Source organism: Peromyscus eremicus, chromosome 7 (assembly GCF_949786415.1).
Source record: "Peromyscus eremicus chromosome 7, PerEre_H2_v1, whole genome shotgun sequence".
In the NCBI taxonomy this organism is placed as follows: Eukaryota; Metazoa; Chordata; class Mammalia; order Rodentia; family Cricetidae; genus Peromyscus; species Peromyscus eremicus.
The window spans coordinates 91126810-91145628 of NC_081422.1; the positions used below are offsets into that span (position 1 = coordinate 91126810).

The window sequence follows — 18819 nt, forward strand, 5'->3', positions numbered from 1 at the left end:
AAGAGGCAATTTTTTTTTTAAATTTATTATCTGTCTGCATGTATCCCTGCAGGCCAGAAGAGGGCACCAGATCTCATTACAGATGGCTATGAGCCACCAAGTGGTTGCTGAGAATTGAACTCAGGACCTCTGGAGGAGCAGCCAGTGCTCTTAACCTCTGAGCCATCTCTCCAGCCTCTGGAAAAGGCAATTTTGAAACAGTTCTAAAGAGTGGATTGGAGCTGGTACATTTGCGGTTGTAATTTACAAAACATGCCACCAAGCAGTGCCAGCTTGCGTGGCCAGGCTCACTTCATGGATTGGTCCTTGTTTCCCAGGCTAAGGTTCCATCTCCTGCCAACATGTGTTCTCCTCCAGGAGCAAGCTCAGAACGCCCCCTGTCCCCTGTGCGGCAGAACCCTCTCACACGCCACCCGGGAGCACTGAGGTGTGACTGCCCTGAACGCCTGTGCTCTGCCTACACCTGGCTTTCCCAGACACTTCTCTCACCTAGGGTACCTGGAAAGGTGACATAACCCATGACAGTACTAGGTTCAGATGTGGCATCTGCTACCGCACAGTCAGCAGGGGGACAGGAAGAAGGATACTGTAGATCAATCCCCAAGCATGTCCTGGCCACATGGGTTCTGTTTGTTTGTTTGTTTGTTTGTTTGTTTGTTTTTCAAGACAGGGTTTCTCTGTGTAGTTTTGGTGCCTGTCTTGGATCTCGCTCTGTAGACCAGGCTGGCCTCGAACTCACAGAGATCCGCCTGGCTCTGCCTCCCGAGTGCTGGGATTAAAGGCGTGTGCCACCACTGCCTGGTGGCCTAGGGTTCTTCACCCCATTTTTCAGACTTGCAATGATCTGGCAATACCCCTAGATTCCACCTCATTTTCAGTCTCTTCCACACGGTCAGGACTCAGGGTCAGGTGCCTAAGTCTAGCTCACTGTTTCAACCCTTTGTGAGCCACGGTTTTCCCCATGAGGAAATGGAGCCGGGGTTGTGAAGGAGCTGCTGATAAGCTCTAGCCCCTTGACTCTCAGAAGTTCACACGAGGTACTTACTCTGCTTCTTCCCTGCCTCTGTTCACTCTCCATCCCCAGCAAGAGACTGCCCACTGGGAACAGCAAAGAAAGTCAGAGTCTGAAGAGGTTTTAAATGCCAAGGTCAGGGCAGAGCAGACCTGGTATGAGGCCCCAGAGCGTTCAAAGAACTTGACCTACGAGGCTCCCACCCTGCTTCACGTTCAGAGTGGTACCAACACTCACTCTGCCCTTGTGTCCTGGCTGTGCACCCCACCAGACACACTATGCGACAGGTGCCTCCAGCTGGACCCCCCCACGATCAGACTTCTTGGGCTTAATGGGACACATGGCCAGAGAGAATATTTTCCAAACTCCTTTGCAACTAGTTGTAAGCAGGGACTCCAGTTCTGGCCCGTGACCTTTGAGTGAGCGAGTCTGGTAATTTCACTTCAAAAGGAGGTTGCCCGCCCAAGCCAGTCTTCTCCCACACCTTCCAGGGCTCCAAACTGCAGGATGATAATGAGCCATTTCCACATGTGGAGGAGAAACAGCACCCTAGCAGATGAAGAGAACCCTAGGTGACCTCCAGGGGCAAAGCTACCCATTTCCTTGATTGCTTATCAGGTCAAATTGTTTTAAAAGTCTCTTCCCAACTCCCGTCACTTTCACAACCTCTTAAAGCCATCATTATTTTACTTCTGTTAAAGTAGGTAAACAAATATCCCACCACTGGCACTACAAAACACTGAGACCTTGCAAGGGACTCCCCTCTGGGGACTATGATGACTACACACCCACTGTGTGTGAAGCAAAAAACTCATTACTGATCAGGCTCTGTCACTTCTGGACACAAAAGGAGACATGATATAACCTCATGGTTTTTTTTTGGTTTTTCTAGACAGGGTTTCTCTGTGTAGCTTTGCGCCTTTCCTGGATCTCTCTCTGTAGACCAGGCTGGCCTCGAACTCACAAAGATCCACCTGCCTCTGCCTCCCAAGTGCTGGGATTAAAGGCGTGCGCCACCACTGCCCGGCATAACCTCATGTTTTGTTTTAACCCTAAACTACCCGTGTAGTCACGAAGGTGGGTTGGCTGCAGGCAGCAGAAAGCCCTAGCTAACCCAACAAGACACAGCGACATTGCCAGCAAACTGTCACAGCACTGGGACAACAGTTTAAAAGCATTTACGGGAGGCAGAGGCAGGCGGATCTCCATGAGTTCGAGGCCAGCCTGGGCTACAGAGTGAGTTCCAGGGAAGGCACAAAGCTACCCAAAGAAACCCTGTCTCAAAAAAACAAAAAAAAATTTACCACTGGAGGCCAAGATCTTTCTGTACTTCATGTCCTTAGCAACCTTTCCTGTTTGTCTTCTCCCAAAGCTGGCTTCTCTTAGTGTCAGAAACTGATGCCATATTCCCAAGCATCACAGCCATATCTGGTAGTGGGCAGAGATGAGCATCTCTACTCTACCAGAGCAGTTCAGCCTCTCCTAGCCCCTCCAACAGACTTCCCCTCTCCTCCCTAGAATTGAGTCACATGTCCAAGCCCAAACCAATGACCTAAGAATGGATTGTGACAACTGGGTGAGACCAGTGAGGATTCACTTTTTGGCAAAGGTACGGACCTGAACAGAAGGAGGGAGCCAGGGGATTCTGTTACAACCCACACCTGGAGAAGGTTTGACAACACACACAATTATCCCAAGCAGTGATTCCTAAGCTCACTCGGCTGATGACAGCACCTGTACTTTTCAGATCTAGCCATCAAAGCACATCCCGTCATAATTACAGGCTTTCAAAGCTTCAGCGCAGGCTTGCTCAGGTGAAATCCAGCAGCGACAAACAGCACAGCGTCTCCTGCAGCCTGCACGTCCTACCAACAAGACCTTTTATTCCAAAGTCTGTGTTTCTCAAATCTGCAGCATGAATTATTTATCTATGATTTCTTTCCAAGAAGGTTCTAAAGCTGGCAACTTACAGAGTTGGTATCTTTAAAAGCATGAACTATTTTAAGATTTTTTTTTTCTTTTTTTAAAGATTTTATTGTGCCTGTGTGTGTCTGTGGGAGTGTATGTCACGAACGTGTGGGTGCCTGTGGAGGCCATGAGCATCAGATCCTCTGGAGCTGGAGTTACAGATGGTCGTGAGCTGTCTGATACAGGCGCTAGAAACCGTAACTGGGTCTCTGGGAGAACAAGCAGAGCGTATTCTTCACTGCTGAGCCATTGCTCCAAGCCCAAGGTCCAGTGACTCTCTCTCTCTCTTAGAAACCAACCCACCCACCCACCTCCACCCCCAGCTACATTATTGTGCCTGTGTGGTGGGTCATTTCTCAAGACTGAAACAAGGAATTCAGCAAGCTAGGGGGTCATTTGGTTTTGGTTTTTGTTTTTTAAGACAGGTTTTCTCTGTGTAACAGCCCTGCCTGTCCTGGAACTCACTCTGTAGACCAGGTTGGCCTCGAACTCACAGAGATCTGCCTGCCTCTGCCTCCCGAGTGCTGGGATTAAAGGTGTGCACCACCACTGCCCGGTGGCTTTCACTTTTTATGTGTGCTCCAGCTATCTTTTTCTGACATTCTGGGAGACGTCTGCTTCTTCCAACTGTGTCCTCCTGAAGTGTGGGGAGCAGCCACCTCTAAAGCCAGCATGCCTGTTTTAGAGTGTCAACCACACCTTGGGAGAAAGGACAAGTGCTTGGCACAGCTAACTCACCAAAGCTGCTTCAAAAATAAAGTTGTATTTTGCAAGCAAACCACATCAGTTAAAAGTCGGACTGTCGAGGGAAGCTGGAGAGTGTAGAACGGGCAGCTGGAAAACTGGAATTGCAAGTGGTGCACAAAGAAGGGCCAGATGAGAAAAGTCACATTTTCCGAGCAATAAACACACAAACAAAACAAAACAAAACCTTCCCAGATCTTGAGACTCACAGATGTGCACAGTGCACAGACACACAGGGAAGTCAGCGGCCAAACAAACGGTGTTTCTTGATACTTGCATTTTCCAGGGTTTTGCTCTGCGTGGACACATGGGCCAGAGCATGCAAGCTGACTACAGAAAGATGTTTTTTCTCATGAGGCCTTTTTCAAGCTGAAAGCACACTCCAGACTTCTGGCAAACTCTGGCCTCACTGCCAGCCCATCTGTACCCTAATCAAGACAAGGATGAGCCACCAGGTACACCACGGATCACTGCTAGTACTCGTGGGTAGTTACTCAACGGCCTTAGGCTATGCTTCAGAAGGCTGCAGCCTCACCCCGCAGGACACTGGCAGCACAGAATGAGCCTTCCAGTCCGGCAATTTGTCCAAGGGTGGAGAGACATTCCTAGGTGCCCTCGGTAGTGACCTCAAAGTCGGCTCAAGATACCCCAACACCAACTTCTCAAAGGAGATTTATTTGCCCCAAAGGGCGAGAACAAGAGTCAAAGACAAGAGACAGAGGAAAAAGGGAGAGAGGAAGGGAATAAGGAAGAGGGAGAAGGGATAAAGGACCGGCTCTGGATAGAGGAGACATGCGTGACCCATAGGCAAACGGCAGTTTATAAAGGTAAAAGGACGCGTTGGTTAATTTTGATTGGGCATGCTAATTAAGGTGGGGAAAGGGGGCTTTTGATTTCTGGACTTCAATACTTTGATAGCTGGACCTTGGTGTCAGCCCAGGAGGAAGTGGCCAAAGAAGGGCATGGAATGTGGGGGCTAGCCTTAGGAATGTAATCTAACGGTTTTTAGCAAGGCAGAAGGAATGGGGGAGGGCAAGGCCTGCCAGAGCCACATCTGTCACGCTGAAGCTGGCTACAGCCCTTCACCCTCTGTGTAGAACTCAAGGATTCCTTGATTCGGAACTCTAAAAAAAATGGTTCTCAAAAACATTTCTTGCGTCCTTTACATTTTAAATTCTGCTAAAGCGCTGTGACACAGACTCACAAAGGGCAAGTTTGGGAAGGAACACAAACTGTTACTCGGTCTCAGGCCCTAGGCCAGAAAGTAGGAACTGGCCCTGCTGGACATCCTGATAGCTCCATCAGTGTCTCGGTTACTTTTCTGATGCTGTGACAAAATGCCAGGACCAAAAGCAACTAAAGAAGAAAGAGTTTACTTTAGCTTACGATTCCAGAGGGACGCAGTCCTCCATGGCAGGGAAGAGAATAGAAAGCTGGCTGATCACACTTTGGTTTCACACACAGGAAGCAGAAACAGACAGAGACACACAGACAGAGACACACAGACACACAGACAGACAGACAGATAGAACAAGAAGTGGGGCAAGGCTAGAACTCCTCAAAGGCCTCCCCAAATGATGTACGTCCTCTAGCAAGGCTCCATCTTCTAATGTTTTGTAACCTCTCCAAACAGCGCCGACAACTGGGGACCAGGTGTTCCAATACATGAGCCTACGGGGCATTTCTTTTTTTTTTTCTTTCTTTAAAAGTTTTTGCTTTTTCATTTTACATACCAACCACAGTTCCCCCCATCCCCTCCTCCCACTCACCCCCTCATCCATTCCTCAGAGAGGGTAAGGCCTCCCATGGGGAGTCAACAAAATCTGGCACACCAAGTTGAGGCAGGGCCAAGCCCCTCCTGCCTGTATCGAGGCTGAACAAGGTATCCCTCCATAGGGAATGGACTCCAAAAAGCCAGTTCATGCAGTCGGGATAAATCCTGGTCCCACTGTTAGTGGTCCCACATACTGCCCAAGCCACACAACCATCACCCACATTCAGAGGGCCTAGTTTGGTCCCATGCATGTTCCCCAGCTGTCGGTCCAGAGTCAGTGAGAGGATGCCTGAACAACCTTCTCCTGTAATCAGATTGGTGACTACCCTAATTGTCATCATAGAACCTTCATCCAGTAATTGATGGAAGCAGATGCAGAGATCCACAGCCAAGCACTGGCCTGAGCTCCCGGAGTCCAGTCAAAGAGAGGGAGGAGGGATTATATGAGCAAGGGGTCAAGATCATGATGGGGAAACCCACAGAGACCGCTGACCCGATCTAGCTGGCATTTCTTATTCAAATCACCACAATCAGCCTGGCTTAACATTGTGGATATGACACAAGGCTTAAGGTCAATGGTAAGAAACCTTAGGGGAAGAGGCTGTTGGCATAGGTAGTTTGGAGAATGTAAAGCCACGTGGTTAGGCCAATATCCTTTTTACTTATCTTCCATAAACTTGAACCAAAATAAGGAAGTTGGTAGTGTTTACCATCACTGGAAGTTGAGTTTCTAGGTATGCACATTATATGGGCAAAGAAGGCTTCTGTGGTAGGCAGAGCCCTGGTTTACAAACCATGCTCCCAAGCTCTGCTGAGCTAAGCCCGGGCAGCACTGTGTGTGGTGGACTAGCAGGAGGAGCATTTGTGAGGAGTGTGTCTAGTCATTTACTCTTCTGCACACACCTCATCACAGAAGCTGGCTCTGCGCACTATCACAGTGAAAACTGACCACAGAGTGCCCTTTCACTGACCTTGGCGTAAGTGATTCAATGAAGACAAAAATCTATGCTGCTTCTCTCTGACCTCACAACAGACCGAAAGCCTCCTTTTGTGAGACAAATCATTTGAACACACTGGCTTAAAACGCAACACAAAGTCCTTTTCTCCCAAGAACTATCTCCTTTGGACCTCTAGCTATTTCCTATGATGCTCTAGGACTACTAGCCGACCACTGTCCATGAACTACAAGGCCCCACCGTCTGACTCAGCCCCATACTGGGTCCCTCCCATTCTCCACATCTTTTAGTTCACAGAAGAGTCTTGCTTCTTGGAGACTTGGAGACTGTGACCATGTAATAAACCCAGCTAGGGCAGCTAGGCGGTATCTAGGGTTACAAACCCACAGGGACATCCTCCCCACCTCCAAGGAAGAACATGGGATAGGGAAGCCAGGTCTCCCTGGAGCTGCCTGGGAAGGAGAGGTGAAACTCTCAAAACACAATCTGGACCTACCCACATAAGGTCCTGAAATCACCTTCTTGGAAGGTTCTGGACAGTTGAGTCAGGTAGCACAATCCGTTACTTTGAGTTTACTATAGTAACAGAAAAACTTGCTTTGGTTCATGGTTCAGAGTTTGCCCTGTGGTCTGCCTGGCCCCATGCACTTAGAACAGCTCAGGGTTGGCACTGTATGGTGGAGGAAGGTCCTACCATAGGGTGGACAGGAAGGAGGGAGAATGAGCAGAGAAAGTACTAGAGAGGGCCCAGGACAAGATAGAGTGCACAACGACTCACCCAAGTGACCGTTTCTCTGGTAGACTCTGCCTTCTCAGGGTTTTAGAAGCCTGACCCCAGATAGAGACACTACCTCAGGCCAAGCAAGGATCCACCACATGAGCCAGTGGAGACATCTGGTATTCAAACTGTAACAAGTAGGGAGCTTTGGGGCCGAAATGGCCAGAGAGAGAAAGTGTGGTGGTTTCAACCCTTATCTACAACCTGTCATATCTTCCTGCAGAAAGGTTTCTAAGTCCCCTGAGTGGACCATGAGGGCTCTCTTGTTTAACAGAATGTGACAGCATAGATAAGTTTCCGGAGGCTAAGTCACAAAAGTCTACGCAGACACTGCCTGGCTGCTCACCTGCTTCAGAGCTCTGACAACGCTGTGCTGGAGGACCACAGCAGAGGTTAGACTCCTCCAGGAAGACGCTCCCCCATGCAAACAGTGCTTTAGAAGTTACTACGAGACTCTGGGAACAACTGCCCCCTTGCTGTCTGTGGGAGAATAGGTAAAAGATGACAAAAGGTTCCAGTACAAACTGGAACAGGACTCAGCTGTAAAAAAGAAAGGACTGGGCTGAAGTGTGGAAGTTGAGCGCACAAGAAACACCGCCAAGTGAAAAACAAGAGAGGCAGAGGGCTCCCGAGGACCCGCCCCCAGCTGAGGAGCTCTGGCAGCGGATGGCTGGCGGGGAAGGGGGAGTCAGTCCTCTTCAGGGATGTAGCCCCTGGTGGGTCATCGATGTTCCAGTGGATGGCCCTGTACCCATGTACATATGCACAGCAGTCATTGGACTCTGGATTCTTTTTTTAAAGGACGTAAAGTTGGGAGGGAGGAGTAATGGTGGGAACTGGCAGGGGTTGGAGATTGCGGTGGGGGTGGATATGATCAAAATACATTGTGTGTCTGGTGAAATTCTCAAAGAATAAATAATTTTTAAAATGAACAGAATTGAAAGAGTAAGAGCATTAAAGAGAACCAAAATATATACAGCACTACTTCATGTGGGACGTTCCTCATTAATGTCTGGTGTTGACATTGGCACGGCCATGTCAAGGACCCCAGTGCCGCCGCCATACCATCATGGCCTGGTCTCTCTCACTCTGTTTTCCATCCCCTGCTCAGAAGTGGCCTTTTGATGTCTGTTGCATGCTGTGATTTTTGTGGCATTCCTTGGCCACATCGATCATCAAAGTATTCTTTCGCTGCAAAACCCTTTAACCACGGACACTGGCAAAGCCTTCCCCAGGTGGGGCTCAGGGACTTGGGAAAGCCTATCCACGGTCCATATGCAGATGTTGACAGTAATGTGCAAAAGCAGCAAGCAGCGTCCTCCTCCGGGATAACTGAATTGGAGACTGCTCCCCCAGGAGACCTCCCAGCTAATCCCTCCTCCTGTGCGGTACATAATAACGTGCTGAGCTTCAGGTGGCTGCACAGTAGGTGCCCTCCATTAGAGGGAGCACAGCCCATCCTATCCCAGGTTTTCTGTATGTATGTCTGTCCTTTCTCCATCCCCTTGTTGCCCCAATCAGGTTTCCAGGACCAAGCCACACAGGACACAGCAACTTCACTTAGGCAAATCTTAACATTTGCACACCTTGACATGATTACGCAAATTTCCAGAAGACACGTGAAACTTACAGGAAACACCATGGCAGAAGGGAGCCTCTAGGAGAGCTGTCATTTCTGCTGTAGAGGAGGAGGGACTTCCCAGAGCTTACTCACATACATTATGATTTATATGTTGTAAATATAATATATATAATTCACAACTTCTATAATAGTTACGAATAATTAACAAAACCACCAATAACAGGGAAATGTTATTGCTAAACCAAAAAGTAAGACCATAAGGCGAGCTACAGCGTGATGTGTCTAGTTTGATCTCAAGAACATCATAAAGATAAAGGCTGTATTACAAAGGCTGGGCAGAAAGTTTGGGGATTTTTTAAGGCCAAGACAGGAGTGGGACTTTTTATTTGTATACTACACAGAATTCAGAACCTAGTTGCTACTTTAAAAGATAAATTTGCAGGGCAGTAGTGGCACATGCCTTTAATCACAGCACTCGGGAGGCAGAGTAGATGGATCTCTGTGAGTTTGAGGCCAGCCTGATCTACAAAGTGAGTTTCGGGACAACTATGGCTACATAAAGAAATTCTGTCTCAAAAAACCAAGGGAAAAAAAAGGATGAATTTAAGAGCTGGAGAGATGGTTCGGTGTGTAAGAGTACTGGCTGCTCTTCCAGAGGACCCAGGTTTGAACCCCAGCATCTGCATGGCAGCTCAAAACTGCCTATAACTCAAGTTCCAGAAAATCTGCTGATCTTCTGGCCTTCCTGGCACCAGGCACTCGTGTGGTACACAGACATACATGCAGAAAAATCACCCTCACAAATTAAGTAAATGTGTGTGTGTGTGTGTGTGTGTGTGTGTGTGTGTGTGTTTAAAGATGAATTTTATATAATTGCTACTGTGAGAAGTGGTCTTTTTCTATCAAAAGTAGTTAACCCAACAGGGGCTTGTATGCCCTGAACCTACCCACTCGCCTTCACACCCGTCTGCCAATCATATCAAGTTGTGAACTCAAATTCCAACCATTGAGATGAGAAACAGTCACTATCTGAATTAGGGATAAGACAGTGGTCATTTTGGCCATGCATGCTCACTAGCCCAGTTTGGATTCTGGTGTACCCTTTTTGCAAAAAGGAACTGTGGGCTAGAGAGAAGGCTCAGCAGTTAAGAGTACTTGCTCACCGGGCGGTGGTGGCGCATGCCTTTAATCCCAGCACTGGGAGGCAGAGCAAGGCAGATCTCTGTGAGTTTGAGGCCAGCCTGGGCTACCAAGTGAGTTCCAGGAAAGACGCAAAGCTACACAGAGAAACCCTGTCTCGAAAAACCAAAAAAAGAAAAAAAAAAAAAAAAAAAAAAAAAAAAAAAGAAAGAAAGAGTACTTGCTCTTGCACAGAACCCAGGTTTGATTCCTAGCATCCATATGGCAGCTAAGAACTGTCTGTAACTCCAGTTCCAGAGAATCCAACACCCTCTTCTGGCCTCTATCGGCACTGCATGTATGAGGTGCACAGATAATAATAAATGCAAACAAAACATCCATGTGCATAAAATAAAAACAAATTTTAAAAAATTTCTTTGCTGAGTTATTTTCAATTTGTGTGTTCCTTCATGCAACACCAAGATTATTCTTTCCCATCAATTTGAGGTCTTGTGTTGGATTTCAAATCCATCTGGCAGAGTGTTTGGATGCCCTCCCTTGGGCTCCCAGTATCTTAGGTGACTTTTTGGATCAGTACTAATCTCAGAATGGAGAGTCTCTCAGCAAAGCAGGGAGAGCCCAGGGAACTATCTCAGTGGCCAGGGAACCCTTGTGCACCAGACAGAGGTAGGAAACACCAAGAACAGTAACATACTCCTTGGTGGTTGGGCATGCTGGAGTTTGGATAGGAGAGTGATGGAGATGTGTTCCTGACATGAAGTGACTATGGAATCCTGATCCACAGCTTCAGATGCGTCCTTGGTGACTTCTGCTAAGCATATTGATAAGAACACCTAACACAGGACACCACCCTACGAGGGAAGCAGTCAGAGACTAAGGAAGCATTGCAAACTGGGGTGCGAGAAACTTCCTTTAGGTTGAGGCTCTCAGGGGTTAACTCTTGTGGAACCAGGATGGGAAATAACTTAGGTAAAAAGAGCTCTAGGAAAATAGATTCCCCCAGACAGATGAGAACCAGCTCCTCTGGAGGACCTAGAGACTTTCCACCCCTGTTCACCACACTGCTCCCTACCTGATGAGTACGGAACACCGTGAAAGAGACCACCATAAGGCTATTAATGTATTAGAACAGGATTAGCTGCTTTTAACAAGTTGGATCTTAAATTCCAGCCAACACAGAGGATCACAGATCCATCTAACCTCAGCCCATGCCATGCTTGGGTGGGGCAAAAAATAGCACCAAGGTCATTTTGGTCATTTTGGTCATCCCAGTTTCTCCATGTGCTTCCCATAGCAACAGCGCCACCTATGGGCACTGGGCACATCTTCCATTCAGTTCTCTTCGTTCAGGGGTTCCCTTCTGAAGCAACAGCTTGTATCTGGGAACAATGGGGAAATCAAATGGGATCCAGATGGCACTGCCTGGCATTCGCAGTTACAATTTGTGGTAAGACATATGGATGCCCTTTGCTTGGGTTGCATGATGGTTTGAAAAAGAACTGTACCTCTAGGTACTTGAACACCTGGTCCCATTTGTTGGTGCTGTTTAGGGAGGTTTAGGAGGTGCAGACTTGCTGGAGGAAGTGTGTCACTCGCGGGGGAGGGCTTGGTGAAAAGTACCAGGCTGGTATAGCTGACCTTGTGGGTGTTCAGTAGCCATTATGTGGTGCTTTGAGTACGAATGGCCCCCGTCAGCTCATATATTTGAATGCTTAGTCATCAAGGAGTGGCACTACTTGAGAAGGATTGGGTGTGGCCTTGTTGAAGGAAATGTGTCACTGGGGGTGGGCTCTGAGGTTTCAAAAGCTCAAGCCAGGCTGTGTGTCTCTCTCTTCCTGCTGCTTTTGGATCTGGATAGAGAGCTCTCAGCTCCTTCTCCAGCACCTTGTCTGCCTGCATGCCACCATGCTCCCCGCCATGATGGTAATGGACTAGACCTCTGAAACTGTAAGCCAGCGCCAATTAAATACTTTCCTTTATAAAAAGTTGCTGTGGTCATGGTGTCTCTTCACAGCAACAGAACACTAAGATACCTTACTGGAGGCCTATACTGCTGTGGTTGGAGGGAATGAAAGGGGAGAATATTTTCCCCTTGTTCTCCAAGGACAACCATGTCCCAGGGGACTGTGGGCCATCTCTAAAATTTCCTGTATGCTGTGGGTAGTCACCTGTTCTCTTGTTCAAGAAGGTCATGAAGGACCTACCTAGTGGACTCTAACCATGTCCAGTCTACAAAGAAGAGGGTCAACACAGAGGAAAAATTCCCTCTGTGCCTTCAAGTGAAGCTGTGGTCAAGGAAGGTCTTTAATTCATCCTCATATAGATGGAACAACCGGTAAAAGAAAGGCCAGAGGAGCTGGAGGCTCCCCTGAAGCCCGAGTCCTGAGAACCAGATCCTAAACCTGCCTTAACAGTTTTTTAAAAAAGCGATTAATTTTGGCCACCTGTGTGGTCATAGCCACCCGGCAGGAAAGCGTACCGAAGGACCGCAACTCCTGGTGTGTTTCCTGCACACTGCAGGGCTCACATCCCTCAAATATTAGGCTGGAATCCATACTGAATGTTGCTTTGACAACTATTTCTCATGATTTCCTTCTTGATAAGAAAAATGCTGCCCAGATGTGGCTTCAGACCTCGGCTCCCTGCAGCAGCTGCTGACAGGCGGGTGAGACAGGTCCGCTATTGTTTTAACCTTTTTAGAGTAAATGAGAGCTATGATTATTATTCTTTTCCTCTCCCCACCTAGAATCCATCTGGGAGGGAACTCATGCTGATCCTAGCCACTCCAACAGCAATCAAAGGGCCTGAAAGCAGATCCTGGGACCATCACTCTGGAGACCAGTCATGGGGGCCAAAGGGAGGTCAATGGAGAAGAACCGTGCAGGAGATGGGGGCCCCTGTAAGCCCGCAGAGACTTTGGACTTCAAAAATTATCCTGTGTTGTGGCTTCTGGTGTGTTGTCGTCCCGTTCCCCGTCCATGCCCCCCACCTCCTGTCTCTCCCTGTCTCCCCACAACCTGAAATGCTAATAACCCTTGGCTTCAATCCTCCCTCACATCTCCTTCCAGACCCCAGGCAAGGCCTTCCCTTCCTACCGACACCTGGCTGTGAGACAAATGAAACCACCAATGCACTTTGGAGTTTTAATAGGCCACGGAAGGGTATTTTGACTGCCATGCCTGATGCCACCGCTCAGCTGGAAGAAGACAGATCCGTCGTCACTGTTAGCATTCAGGCATTCACGCTGGCCTGCTCTCGGTCCTAGCAGGACACATCAGCAGCTGCATCCAAGATGGGACACTGTAGCTACTATGGCCACTAAGTAGAGCACTCTCCCTATGCGCATGCGCTATGTCCCCTTCTAAAGGCAAGCCCTTCTCGTGCCTCTCTTTCCTTCTGCTCTCTCAGAGGCTGCCTCTGCACCTCTCCCAATAACCCTCCCACGTGAGCCTGTTGCATGGTGTGACTTTGTGGTACCCCTTGGCTCCAACCTGCCAAGGTTGCCTTCCATCATTAAGCCATTACAATCACCTCATTTCCATAGTGGCACTTAGGGTTACCTTTGGGGGGGGGGCAGTTTAGACAGTTCAGGGTAAAGACTCCAAAGAAATGTAACTATTTTCTCTGGTGCCTAAAAGTCAAAACTATTCCTAGGGTCTCTCGGCAGCTTCCTCCTTGTCATAGGTCAGAGATGCCAAAAGCGTTTTGTGAGCCCTGGTCTCTGCCCTGCCTCCTTAGCAATGCCAGGGTCACCCCTTCAGAGCAGAGGCTAGAAGACAGCAGAGAGGCCAGGTGAGAGGGGACTCCTGGTGAGGAGAGCAGACTCTGTGGCCAGGGTGAAAACCTAACATTCTAGTTGGGCAGGTCAGCCGCTCAGTCAAAGGAGCACCCCTAGGCAGGCAGAACTCAGGGCACGCTTCAGCCCTAGCTCATCCCAACAATAATTCATGGTTACCAGTCACAAAGTCAGCACGTGCTGGCTAAGTCTGAAGGAAAAAAGTGTGTGTGTGTGTGTGTGTGTGTGTGTGTGTGTGTGTGTGTGTGTAAAATAAAGAGGGAAGTTGTGAAAGTTGTGTGTTTGTTTGTTTTTTTTCTTTTCTATTAAAAGTGGTTAGCCTGACCAGGGCCCATATTTTTTTAACTTCCCACTTCACGCTTATTAGCCAATCATGTCAGGTTGTGATGGTGAACTCTCGCCGTGAGTTGGGACACAGTCACCACCTGTGTTAGGGACAAAGCCAACAGAGAGGCTCTTGGCCACGCTACTAGCAGGGTTTGGGTCCTCTCATACCCCTTTTGTTGAGTTAGTTTTTGTGGTGGTATTTGTATCTAAGAAATAAAGTTTGCCTGAAGATCAGAGGACAGTTAAACACAGAAGTCAGGTAGTGGTGGCACACACCTTTAACCCTAGCACTGGGGAGGCAGAGATCCGTCTGGATCTCTGTGAGTTCAAAGCCACCCTGGACTACACAAGAGTAATCCACTTTAAAAGAGAAACAGAGCCAGGCAGTAGTGGCACACACCTTTAACCCTAGCCTGTGCTAGGGAGATCCAGACGGATCTCTGTGAGTTCAAGGCCACACTGGGCTATATGAGATTAATCCAGTCTAGGAGAGAAACAGAGCCAGGCAGTGGTGGCACACACCTTTAACCCCAGTTTTGGGAAGCAAACATGCCATTAATCCCAGCACTAGGAAAGTTGAGATAAGAAGTGAATTGGCTCGGCGGAGAAAGGTGTATAAGGCCTGAGGAGACAGGAACTAGAGACCCTTTCAGCTGAGGACTCGGAGGCATTCAGTCTGAGGATTGGTGAAGACAGGATCGGCTGAGGAGTTGGTGAGGTGAGAAGTGGCTGTGGCTTGTTTCCTCTGGTCTTTCAGCATTTCCCCCAATATCTGGCTCCGGGTTTTTATTATAAGACCATTTAGGATTCGGGCACCAACTCTTGCTTTTTGTCCCTTTGAGCCACACTGCCACTGTTCTCTTCCAACACTACTGTAAACGTAACAATTTGAAAAATAAAAACCCCCAGAAAGAGGAAAGAGATGTCCTAAATGTTACGAGTGGGCGTGTCTATGACTACAGGTAACTTCAATGTTCTTTAACAACACATTGCAAATTGCAGCCTGGTGTCACAGACTCCTGAAGCAGCAGCCATCCTAGAAAACATTCTCCTCTTACCTGTTCTAGTTCTCTCTTCCTCTCTCTCATTGCTTTTCAAATTTGTAATCCACCTGCCTCAGCTCCCCAAGTGCTGGGATTTACAGGCATACTTTCCCATGCCTAGCTTCCAATCAAAATAATAGTAATAAAATAACAATAAACATGTATTGCTTTTTTTGGGGTAACTGCTGCCTTGCTTGCTGACCTTGACCTTGATATCCTCCCTATGCTAATTCCCTGCCGGGTTCCACCCTCCTGAATGCTTAAGGGAAGTTCCTTGTCTGTGTATCCTGCATAATGGGCATTAACAGCTTAGATGCAAGATTGTAAAACATCCGTAGCGAACTTCTGCCCTCTGGGGTTCTCCCATTGTGCTTTAAGCCTGTATTTAAGACCTCCTCCCTCCTTCAATAAAGGACATTCGGCAAAAAATTAAATTAAAAAAAAAATCTCCGCCCGGGCGGTGGTGGCGCGCACCTTTAATCCCAGCACTCGGGAGGCAGAAACAGGTGGATCTCTGTGAGTTCAAGGCCAGCCTGGGCTACCAAGTGAGTTCCAGGAAAGGTGCAAAGCTGCACAGAGAAGAAACCCTGTCTCGAGAAAAAAAAAAAAAAAATCTCCAAATACTTGAATTTATGTTTAAAAAAAAAAAAACTTAAGGGGGGAATTGCTATAAATTTACTTAAATTATTTGCCTCTTTTTTTAAACAACACAATAAAGCAAGATCTCAAAGGCAGGTACATCGTACATTGCAGAAGACCAACGGTCTGCAGACAGTAAGGAAGTGGGGACCTAAGTGTGCTTCAGACAAGAGCAGAGCTGCTGTGGCTTACACTGAGTACCCCAACACTGACAGAAGCTGGGGTCCCTGGAGCGCCAGGTAAAATGCAAAATGTACTGTACAGACTAAGACCACAGCAGCGGGGGGAGTGGGGGGGGGGGTGGTCGTGTGTGTGTGTGTGTGTGTGTGTGTGTGTGTGTGTGTGTGTGTGCACTGTGGGCTACAGAGGCCCAGAGGGGGGGGACACTGTGACCTACGGGGGGGGGACACTGTGACCTATGGGGGGGACGCTGTGACCTATGGGGGGAACACTGACCTATGGGGGGATGCTGTGACCTATGGGGGGACACTGTGACCTATGGGGGGACACTGTGACCTATGGGGGGATGCTGTGACCTATGTATGGGGGGACGCTGTGACCTATGGGGGGTACTGTGACCTATGGGGGACACTGTGACCTATGGGGGGGACGCTGTGACCTATGGGGGGGATGCTGTGACCTATGGGGGGACGCTGTGACCTATGGGGGGACACTGTGACCTATGGGGGGACACTGACCTATGGGGGGACGCTGTGACCTATGGGGGGACGCTGTGACCTATGGGGGGACGCTGTCACCTATGGGGGGGACGCTGTCACCTATGGGGGGGACACTGGACAACAGAGTGGGGACACTGAGCTGCACTGGCGCAGAGGTGGGGAGGAGGGAGTTCTCTGGGTTCCTGGGGCCGAGGAGGAGCAGGGAATAGAGAGCATGGGGGGCTGGGGTTGCTGAGGTGGGCACTGTGGGAAGGTCAACAGTGGGGCAGGACAGGGGCCTCCACCGGCACTGACGGGCACAGTGGGCAGAGGGTCTGAAGCTGACCCCTTCTCTGCTGATTACCAGCTTTGAGCAGTGGCTCATCAGGGAACGGAGAAGAGGACAGATGGGCCCAGACAAGACTCCCACAGGAGCAGGAGAGCCGCTGGGCACTTCTGAGAGCATGCCTCACAGGATGGGAGGGAAGCTATAGGAAAGCCACACTAAAGCTGCTGAGGGGAATTGAACTTGAAAACACCAGCTGCTAGAAGGACTTCTCCAGTCTTCTGGGCCCTCTATCTTCCAAGTGGTCCAAGACACAGGGATGGGGGGGGAGGGGGAATGCAGTGGGATCTCCTGATAGCGGGGATCTCACTCAGTCACACAACACCTACCTCCTGAGCAGTTGCGCCCTGCCGATTAAAGGTGCAGGAATGGAGATCAGCAGCTCTAGTGCTCCAGAATGGGCATTCGTGCCTAGGGCTGGTGCAGGAGTCGCTAGCTAGACGCACCCCACAGAGCCCCAGGACAGTGACTACCTCTTCCTCGTTATCACAAACTCTGAACCACAGGCCAGAGACTCCATCCACGGAGTCACACCAACCTCCCTTGAGGCAAAGGGGAAAGCTGTTCATTCAGCCGTGTGACGGCTGCGCTCTCTGCCCCACCCCCATCAAATCCGCGGCAATAAACAAGGCTGGGAGGGAGACTGAAGGAAACTGCCCCTGGGGCCATCCATCACAATGAGGGCAGCTGACAGCTTTCAGATCAGCCCTCAGTTCCCTAAGGAGAAGCAGTGCGAAGCTATGCGGGCAGTATCGCTGAGGGCCCAAGCTCCCCAGGCTGAGCTGACCGCACACCCGCCTGGCAGACTAGGGTCTCACATGTGGGTGGTGGAGGCACCTGAAAGAATACCGGGTGGCAGCTAATGGCCCCAGGGAGAAGACTCGACTTCTCAGACCACGCCAGCACGTGGCAAGGTGAAGCCCATCTGGCGGGTTTTGGAGGTAGCGTGCGGTTATGAGCCTGAGGTTGGGGTAGCTATTAACCACAACCAGATCGCGTCTGAGTAAAGTGGCACAGAGAACTGGTAGGAATCCAAGAGAAGAAAGTGTCAACGTTAGAACCTCATCCCCAGAGCTCTAGGAAAGCCCTGCATCAAAACCCTCAAGGTTAAGCGTCCTGGTAGGTGATGACAGCCACAGTTTTCCTCACCAACTTCTCGCTGGCGCTCTGGTGCCAGACCCTATTTTTACAACCTGAGTAATGCCTGGGCAAAGGACCAGCCGGGAACCGGAGACAGGGACAGGGCATGAGAGGTGACAGCACAAAGCGACGGAGCCACATCCTCCTCTGCCTCCAGCAACAAACCCTCCAGAGCAGAATTCAGAACGGCAGCCCAGCCCCGCTCCAACTCGGACCTGAACTTCCGCAGCCCCACCATGTCACCTCCAGGCCCTGCGTGCTACCCGGGCTGGCCCTCACCTGTCTTCTGCACTGCCTCCCGCCACCTCCGGCGCTGATGGCCCCACTGCCCCACCCCCACTTTGGCACACTGGACTACAAGAACCTCAAGCAGCCCTTTGTGTAACTTAAGTGTCTGGGACCATGTCACTGTCTTGGCCATGACATCTCCTTGACTCGGTTTATTCCTTAAACTCAGCGCTGATGTCCCCTTCCTCAGATGGCTTCCCTGAGTCCAAGGCTGGGTGATATCCTTCAATACTGGGCAACCTCAGTGCCCAGAGCCAACCCTCCCACGGTGCCCATCAATGTTAAGGGCTCCTGTCAGATTCCTCCCTGAATCTGGCAAGGAGCATTCCCAGGCTCCTCTGGTCTTGGGGAACTGGAGGTCATTTCCCCTGGGGTAACCTCCAACCAGGAGCTATCCCACCAGGCTGAGAACATGGCATGGGCCAAGGAACAGGGGGAACAAGGACCTTCCATCCACCCAAGTCATCTGGTAATTCCTAATGGAGGCAAAGAAGCAGCAATTTAAAACAGACATCTCCTAAGACAGACCTCACTTCCAGCTGGAGCCTTCCTGGCACCTTCCCTTCCATGGAACCCCTCCCCCCCCCAAACAGCCCCTCAATAGTCATTCCCTCTTCCTTGCTAACA

At 49.5% G+C, this 18819-nt stretch overlaps 1 protein-coding gene across 6 annotated transcripts in view; it reads right to left on the minus strand.

Annotated features, from left to right (window-relative positions):
- The window catches only part of Pxylp1 (2-phosphoxylose phosphatase 1), a 66725-nt gene that overhangs the window by 38987 nt on the left and 8919 nt on the right, over nt 1–18819 (minus strand). The window contains exons 1-2 of one of the 6 annotated variants that reach the window (XM_059268407.1): nt 3934–4130; nt 3719–3822 (exon numbers count right to left, since the gene is read on the minus strand). The exons of 4 other annotated variants lie outside the window; for them this stretch is intronic. The gene's annotated coding sequence lies outside the window, so the exon portion shown is untranslated. Of the gene's footprint in view, nt 1–3718; nt 3823–3933; nt 4131–18819 lie in introns of those variants that run through there. One more of the 6 variants, XM_059268408.1, reaches the window with a different exon arrangement.